Below are 7,728 nucleotides of genomic sequence, written 5' to 3'. Positions count from 1 at the left end.
CTTGCTACTTCTCTCTTGCCGAGTCACCTTCACTGGGTTTTCTTTTTACTAAAGTGCGTAGATTACTGAAGTGGCCCTTAGAAGTGTGAAAAGTTTAGGAGGACCTTAGAGGAAGCCTTCTGAAGCCCTGCTTGCCACCCCCTTGGTTTTAGAGGATCCCCAGCAGTTGTTGCCCCCTTACCACAAAACCTCAAGTTAACATTTAATTAATTAACTTGCAAGCCTAAACCCAAGACCTGGAAAACTCCTGACCCATCTCCAGCATCTCCAGGGGCTTCTTCACTTACCCCCAGGGCTGTGAGGATGAATGTGGACATACTTAAGCTTGAGAAGAGAGAGACATGAGGCACCTCTACTGAATGCCTTCTGCATTCCTTAAAGGCAAGGATTCCCCTATGCTTCCATGAATCGGTTAATGAAATTGCTCAGACTGCTGGACCCATCGCTGATGCCACTACATTCATGGTCCAGGACGCATTAGAGTCACAGGCTTTCACAATTGGGGCAAAGCCAAAGCTGGCTCTTGCAAATGCTGGAATGAAGAGCTGTTGATTTTGGCTGACGTGGTTCTCCATGAGTTAATGCTCCTCGTAGATGAAGTAAGTTTGTATTAGCAATACACAGAGCTATGATACTGAAGGCAAGACTAGCTATTAGAAGTTGCAGGCTGCTTGTGAAACTTCATGAGGGTTATTGTATCATTGTGGATCTCTCTTTCCCAGAACGAGGTCATGCACTGGGAATATGAAATGTAGGAGAGTTCACTGACTCGCCCATTTGGGGCTGCCAGCCTCACTAGATTGGAAAAAGAAAGAAGTGTTCTCTCCCTCTGAAAATGTCACATGTCCACCTGGGGGAGGAAAGAAGGCTTGTAGGCAGCAAGGTCTTCCCAGCCCCATCGGCGACTCTTTACCCATCTAGATAGAAGTGGCCTACACATGCTCTTTTCCATAACAAGTGGAACAATCTATCTCTCCAAATATCCTAGGGGAGCAAAGCAAAATTCAGACTGTTGAGTGAGCCCACCAGCTCAGCAAGTCCACAGTGCTTCACGCTGTTGTGTGCTAACTGTTCCCTCAGAACCTGGTTCTCTCATGATTTTATTTAGAACCTCTTGCTGAATCTTTCTCTAGTGACTTGGGAATTGTACGGTATTTCAGGCATTATTTCTTTTAAGTGTTTACCCATGGTTGGAAATGTGAGGAGTGCATTAAATCGAAATGAGAAACAGAAGATGAAAATGCTTTGTAAACTCTAAAGTGCTAGTGTTGTTTACTGTTGTTGCTGGAACCCCAGGAACCCTCTACCATTGGCTCCTGTTTTCTATGTGCTGAGTCAGGGAGTGGGGCCTGTCGTCTGATGCCTCCTGCTCATATTCCTCTGGGAGAAGCCCAATCCCATCCTTCTAGCCTGGGCAGCTTAACAAGAAGCCCAGACTCATTATTTCCTGATTCTGCTCTTCCTTCCCATAGTCATAGCAATACCCAATATCCAGACATTTTCCCTCATTTTCCAACTCTAATTCACCTTGATTTATAAATGGATGTTGGAAGACCACATAATTTTCTTCATTTCGATGGTAAAGAGGGAATGTGTGGGAGCTTTTATTCTTGGGGAACACAGTCACTCTGTGCTCCCCACATGTTGCTTTGGATAAGGAGCGAGAGATGAGGATGTGGTTGGAATTGTGCCCCAAGTCTCCCCAGATTTTCAGCACAGCCTCTGTTTCTCCCCTGGATTCCTCACCCACCCCTTCTGAAGGCTTCTCTCCTTCTCTGGCACCCTTTTAGTCTGAACTCATGTAAACTATTAGTGAGCCAGGCCATGTTTTCTAAACTTTTATAAATTGGATAACAGAGGTTTATAAGACTAAAACAAGCTATGATTATGAAAGGTGCCTTGAACATTAAGTTCTACACTGTTGCTTTTGAATTGATCTTTATTAAAAACTGATTATAATTTTGCTGGGGTCAGGATTGCTAAAAATATTAGAAATTGACATGGAAATTCTATGCTTTTATTATGCCCATTTTCTCTAGTTGTTTTCAGCCAGAAAATCTGACATATCTTAAGATATGTTGCTTTTGCCACAAGCCAAAAACTTAATTTTCAACCATTGCACTTTGGAAACCCAAGGCACTCAGAACATTGTTATTTATAAGAAGAAAAAAAGATTTTATTTTAGTCATTCGGGTTTACTTTACCAGTAATTAGGTTAGGGATAAATCTGCATTTTCCCCCTCTTCTTTAATGGTGATGAAATTCTGAGAACTATTGCATCTCATGATTATGCATTTAGATATTGTGCTATCAAAGAACACCAATAAAGGAAAAGCAATGAAATGAAACAGATAAATAGTAGAAAACTATATCTACTTGTTAAATTCTACTTGTTAGGATGATTATTACGAATGCCTCCCTAAGTGAAGATTTTGTGTTCTGAAGTCATTATATTCTTAGATTTTGGCCCAAAGTGACTTCATTTTCTGTCTACTGGGATTTAAGGGAGACTGCTAATGCAAGGACTGCAGTTTTGTGAGCCAAAGATGTCTTTTTTTCTGACTCATGCTAAACAGGACTGAACTGTGCGTTAAGATGCCCATCGAGTTTTTCCAAAATTTCAATTAAGTTTTGCAGAATTCCACTTGGCTCAACCACAGAGTTAATTAAAATGTACATTACAGAATCTGATAAACTTAACGACAACAAAAAAAAATGGCACTGAGAAAGCATAGGAACAGCTACTAAAACTCTAAAAATAACAGTTCTCAGAGAACAGTTCTCAGCGTCATATTAAACACATCAAAATTAATTTCAGCTGCATCAAAAAGTTGGCATTCAAGTCAGTCCAGGATTTGTTTTTGTGTTTTCAATTGGTTTGAAAAGAACGGCAAAAATAGTTCTAGGGTTTCAGGATGGAAATGGATAATTTATCAATCACGAGCCGGTCCACTGAGAATGATACAGCCGCCTTGGCTGCTAACACCAAGCTTTCCAGTAGTTGACCCCACCGTAAACCAGAAAGTCTACACTCTCAGGAGAGCCTGTCTTGAAGAAAATTGGCACTTAATGGTTATCTCTCCAGCTTTCAAGAAGAAAAATAAAAGTTTCAGAAGTCACATTAAGAGATAATCCATGATGTGCAAAACAGGTTTTTGTAGAAAGATGTTGTTTATTGCAACATCATTTATCATAGTGAGAAGTTGGAAACAGCTAAATAGCCAAAAAGAGGACTGGTTAAAGAAATTATGATACCTTCAAACAATAGGATACTATGCAATCATAAAATAGTGTCATATTGTAGTGATATTAAAGTTTATTAGAAAATTTTATAATACATTAAGCTAATTAATATATATATTTAGAGGGCAAAAAAAGCTCCAAAAGTTAATCGTGGCTCTCTTTAAGGCAGTGCCAAAAATCTGAATTTCTTCCTCTCTGCCCTTTTCTATATGTTCTTTATAATCAAAGAAAAGAGAAATAAATGCCATAAAAAGACATTATGTTTGCAGTCTCTGCTGAGAGATGTTGCATATTTTAATCTCTTATTTTTAAACTGGAACTCTCAAATTACTTGACTTGTTTAGAGATATATCTACTGCTTTTATTTCTCATTAGTTTTTAAAAAATATCTGTCACTTCCTATCATATTTGGACGTTTTTTGCTCTCTACTTATGCAATGCCTTGGGGAAATTGAATTTGATTGTGCCTCAGTCACCAGAAATGGCCTTAATTTTGTTTTTGTGAAGCCTCTTTAAAAGTTGTTAGATGGTGTTAATAGGCTGTTAAATTGGTCAAGAGGCTACCAGGCCTGAAATAAAACAGTTCTTTATTAATACAAAAGCCCCTGTGGACAAACTTTACCCTCAAATCAACATGCAAACCCCAGAAACTGAAAAGAAGACAGACACGCTAAGCCAGAGTGCTCTTGCATGCAGAGCGCAAATCAAGCTACTTAACTGAGGATGGAGAATTAAGGCTTTGACCAGTAAGACTGCAGTGGGCAAAGATCAGGTCTTAGGTCAATACACTCTTATGTGGGAAGATTCCTGTCCACCGCAATTTCACAGCACGAATGAGAATGACACTTGGTTAGATGGGAAATTCCATTAAACTCTATTATCTAAAATTTTTGGTAAACTAAACTGTATTGTATTAGCTGCTCCTGGTTTGAGACACCTATGTTAAAAAACTACAAAATCCCAGTCTCATACCTCTCTCTCTCTCTCTCTCTCTCTCTCTCTCACACACACACACACCCCGTAGTGGAAAGAGAGAAATATTTTAAGATCATGACTCATAGCAATAGTTGGAATTCTCAGTGTTTCCTCCTGTCACGGCCCCTCTGCCCATGACCTGAAACTCCTCTTCTTTTCCCTGGCACTCATATTTCTTTCCTCCACTTCACCCCTTGCACAAACCTAGTGCGTGACAGATAGTGGAGCAACATTTCTCTATGCTTCTAGTCTTAGATTGCCCGGGTTGCATGCTCTAGGGAGACAGCAGAAACTCTCTAGGCCATGAGATGTATGGCGAGCTGGCTCAGGGCGATGAGATACAGGAGAATGCAGTTGCTTGGTGCCCATGCTATGGGGATAAAGACCTCCAAGGCAGAGGCGGAGAAGAGTAAACTGAGGAAGGGTAGCGAGAGACCTGAGGGAAAGGGTTAATAATGTGGGAAAGATCCGAGAACCAAGCATGGCATAGGCAGGGAAGAGAGTGAGATAGGGGTGGTCTGGCAGTGGAGAACTGATGAGGAAGGGCTGAGTAGGAAGTCTGGTTGGCTAAGAAGTTTATTTCCATGGAGGTCTGCAGATTTCAGTTTTAGTTTTGTATGTCTGAACATGTCTTTATTTTCTTCCTCACTCAAATTGTGATTTAGCTGGATATAACAAAGCTGCAGCATTTAATGTCGCTGTTGGGAAGTCTGATAGTGTTATTCATATATACATATTTGGGGTTTTCTTTCTGGCACATTTAAAATTTTCTTTTATTCTTTATGTAAAATTTTTGGTAAACTATTATCTAAAATTTTTGGTAAACTAAACTGTATTGTATTAGCTGCTCCTGGTGGGGATTTACTTTTATTTATCCTTATGTTACTAAGGGTGAACTTTGAATCTGAAAAGTTACATCTTTCTTTTGCTCTGGAGAATTCTCAGCCAAAATCTTTATGTTAAGCAACTTATATTATTTCTCTATTACTCTTTTCATTCTCTTTGTCTGATTCTCAAGTTATATGCATGTAACTACTCTTTTATATATTTAAACCATTTGTCTCTCTGTGTTGAATTTAGGGTGAAGGCCTCAGTTTGATCTTCCCAGGGACTAGTACTTCCTTTACTCAATCTAGAGTTCATTCCATCCATCAAGTATTTAAAAAATTTCGAGGAATACCTTTCCATTTCCAAGAGTTATATTTAGCTATTTTGTATATCCATCTGTTCTCGCCTTATTTATGCTTGTTTTTGTTTCATAATGGCTAGTTCTTTTTATAACTGTTATTCTCTTATCTCTTTGCACTTCCTTGTTTTAACCAATTTGTTATACTGCTCATTAAAATTAATTTCTTTCTAGAATGAGTTCATGTTCTTTTCTTTAACATTTTATTTTTTAAAAATTTTTATCCCCCTCCCCCCTCTCTTCTGGTAACCACTAGTCTATTGTCCATGTCCTTGAGTCTCTGTTTGGTTTTCAACCTTTTCTGTCTGGCTTATTTCGCTTAGCATGATTATCTCGAGTCCCATCCACGTTGTCGCAAATGGCAGTATTTCATCTCTTCTGGTGGCTGAGTAATATTCTGCTGTATATATGTATCACAGCTTCTTTAGCCAATCATCTATCGTAGGACACTTCAGTTGCTTCTATGTCCTAGCCACTGTGAATAATGCTGCTATGAACATCGGTGTGCAAATATCATTTTGGATATGGGTTTTCAAGTCTTTAGGGTAAATACCCAGTAGAGGGATTGCTGGATCATATGGTAGATCAATTCTTAGTTTTTTGAGGAGCCTCCATACTGTTTTCCATAGTGGCTGTACCAATTTGCAGTCCCCCCAGCACTGTATGAGGGTTCCATTTTCTCCACATCCTCTCCAACATTTGTTATTACTTGTCCTGTTGATTATAGCTGTTCTAACAAGTGTGAGATGGTATCTCATTGTGGTTTTGATTTGCATTTCCCTAATAGCTAGCAATGTTGAGCATCTTTGCATGTATTTGCCATGTATATGTCCTCCCTCTAGAAAGAAGTATCTGTTCAGGTCCTCTGCCCATTTTTTGATTGGATTGTTTTTTTGTTGTTGTTGTTATTGAGTCTTATGAGTTCTTTGTATATTTTGGATATTAGGCCCTTATCAGAGGTGTTGCTTGCAAATCTATTTTCCCATTCCGATGGTTGTCTCTTTACCTTGTTGATAGTTTCTTTTGCTGAGTAGAAGCTTTTTAGTTTGATGTAGTCCCATTCATTTATTTTAGCTTTAACTTCCCTTGCTTTTGAGGTCAAATTTATAAAATCCTCTTTAAATCCAAGGTCTTTGAGTTTTGTTCCTACATTTTCTTCTATGCGTTTTATTGTTTCAGGTCTTATATTCAGGTCTTTAATCCATTTTGAGTTAATTTTGGTGTGTGGTGATAGACAACAGTATAGTTTCATCCTTTTCAGGTGGCCTTCCAGTTTTCCCAGCACCATTTTTGAAGAGGCTTTCCTTTCTCCACCGTATGTTTTTGGGTTTTTGTCAAAAATTATTTGTCCATATAAATATGGGTTTACTTCCGGACTCTCAATTCTGTTCCACTGGTCTGTGTGTTTGTTTTTCTGCCAATACCATGCCTTTTTGATTACTGTTGCTTTGTAGTTTAATTTGAAGTGGGGCAGAGTGATGCCTCCAGCCTTATTCTTTTTTCTCAGGATGGCTTTGGTAATTCGGGGTCTTTTGTGCTTCCATACAAATCTGATGATTTTTTTGTTCAATTTCTTAAAATAAAAGCTGATGGGATTTTGATGGGGATTGCATTAAATCTGTATAATGCTTTAGATAATAAGGTCATTTTAACTATACTGATTCTTCCAATCCAAGAATGCGGAATATTTTTCCATTTCTTTGTATCTTCTTCGATTTCTTTTACCAGGGCCTTGTAGTTTCATTATATAGGTCCTTCACATGTTTCGTTAAATTTATTCCTAGGTATTTTATTCTTTTTGTTGCAATTGCAAAAGAAATTATTTTTTCCATTTCTTTTTCTGACACTTTGTTGTTAGAGTATAGGAATGCTATGGATTTTTGAACATTGGTTTTGTATCCAGAAATATTACTGTATTTGCTTATTGTTTCTAGTTATTTTCTTGTGCAGTCTTCAGGGTTTTCTATATAGAAAATCATATCATCTGCAAATAGTGACAGTTTGACTTCTTTGTTTCCTATTTGGATGCTTTTTCTATCTTTCTCTTGCCTGATTGCACTCGCTAGGACCTCCAATGTTATATTGAGTAACAGTGGTGATAGTGAATGGCCTTGCCTTGTTCCTGACCTTAGAGGGAAGGTTTTTAGTTTTTCACCCTTAAGTATAATGTTGGCTGAAGGTTTGTCATATATAGTCTTTATTATGTTAAGGTACTTTCCTTCTATACCAATTTTATTAATTGTTTTGATCATAAATGGGTGCTGTATCTTGTCAAAGTTTTTTCTGCCTCTATTGATATGATCATATGATTCTTATTATTTTTT

The sequence above is a fragment of the Pteropus vampyrus genome, unplaced genomic scaffold (genome assembly GCF_000151845.1).
Source record: "Pteropus vampyrus isolate Shadow unplaced genomic scaffold, Pvam_2.0 Scaffold1, whole genome shotgun sequence".
NCBI classification, from domain to species: domain Eukaryota; kingdom Metazoa; phylum Chordata; class Mammalia; order Chiroptera; family Pteropodidae; genus Pteropus; species Pteropus vampyrus.
Note: the sequence above shows the minus strand (reverse complement) of the source record.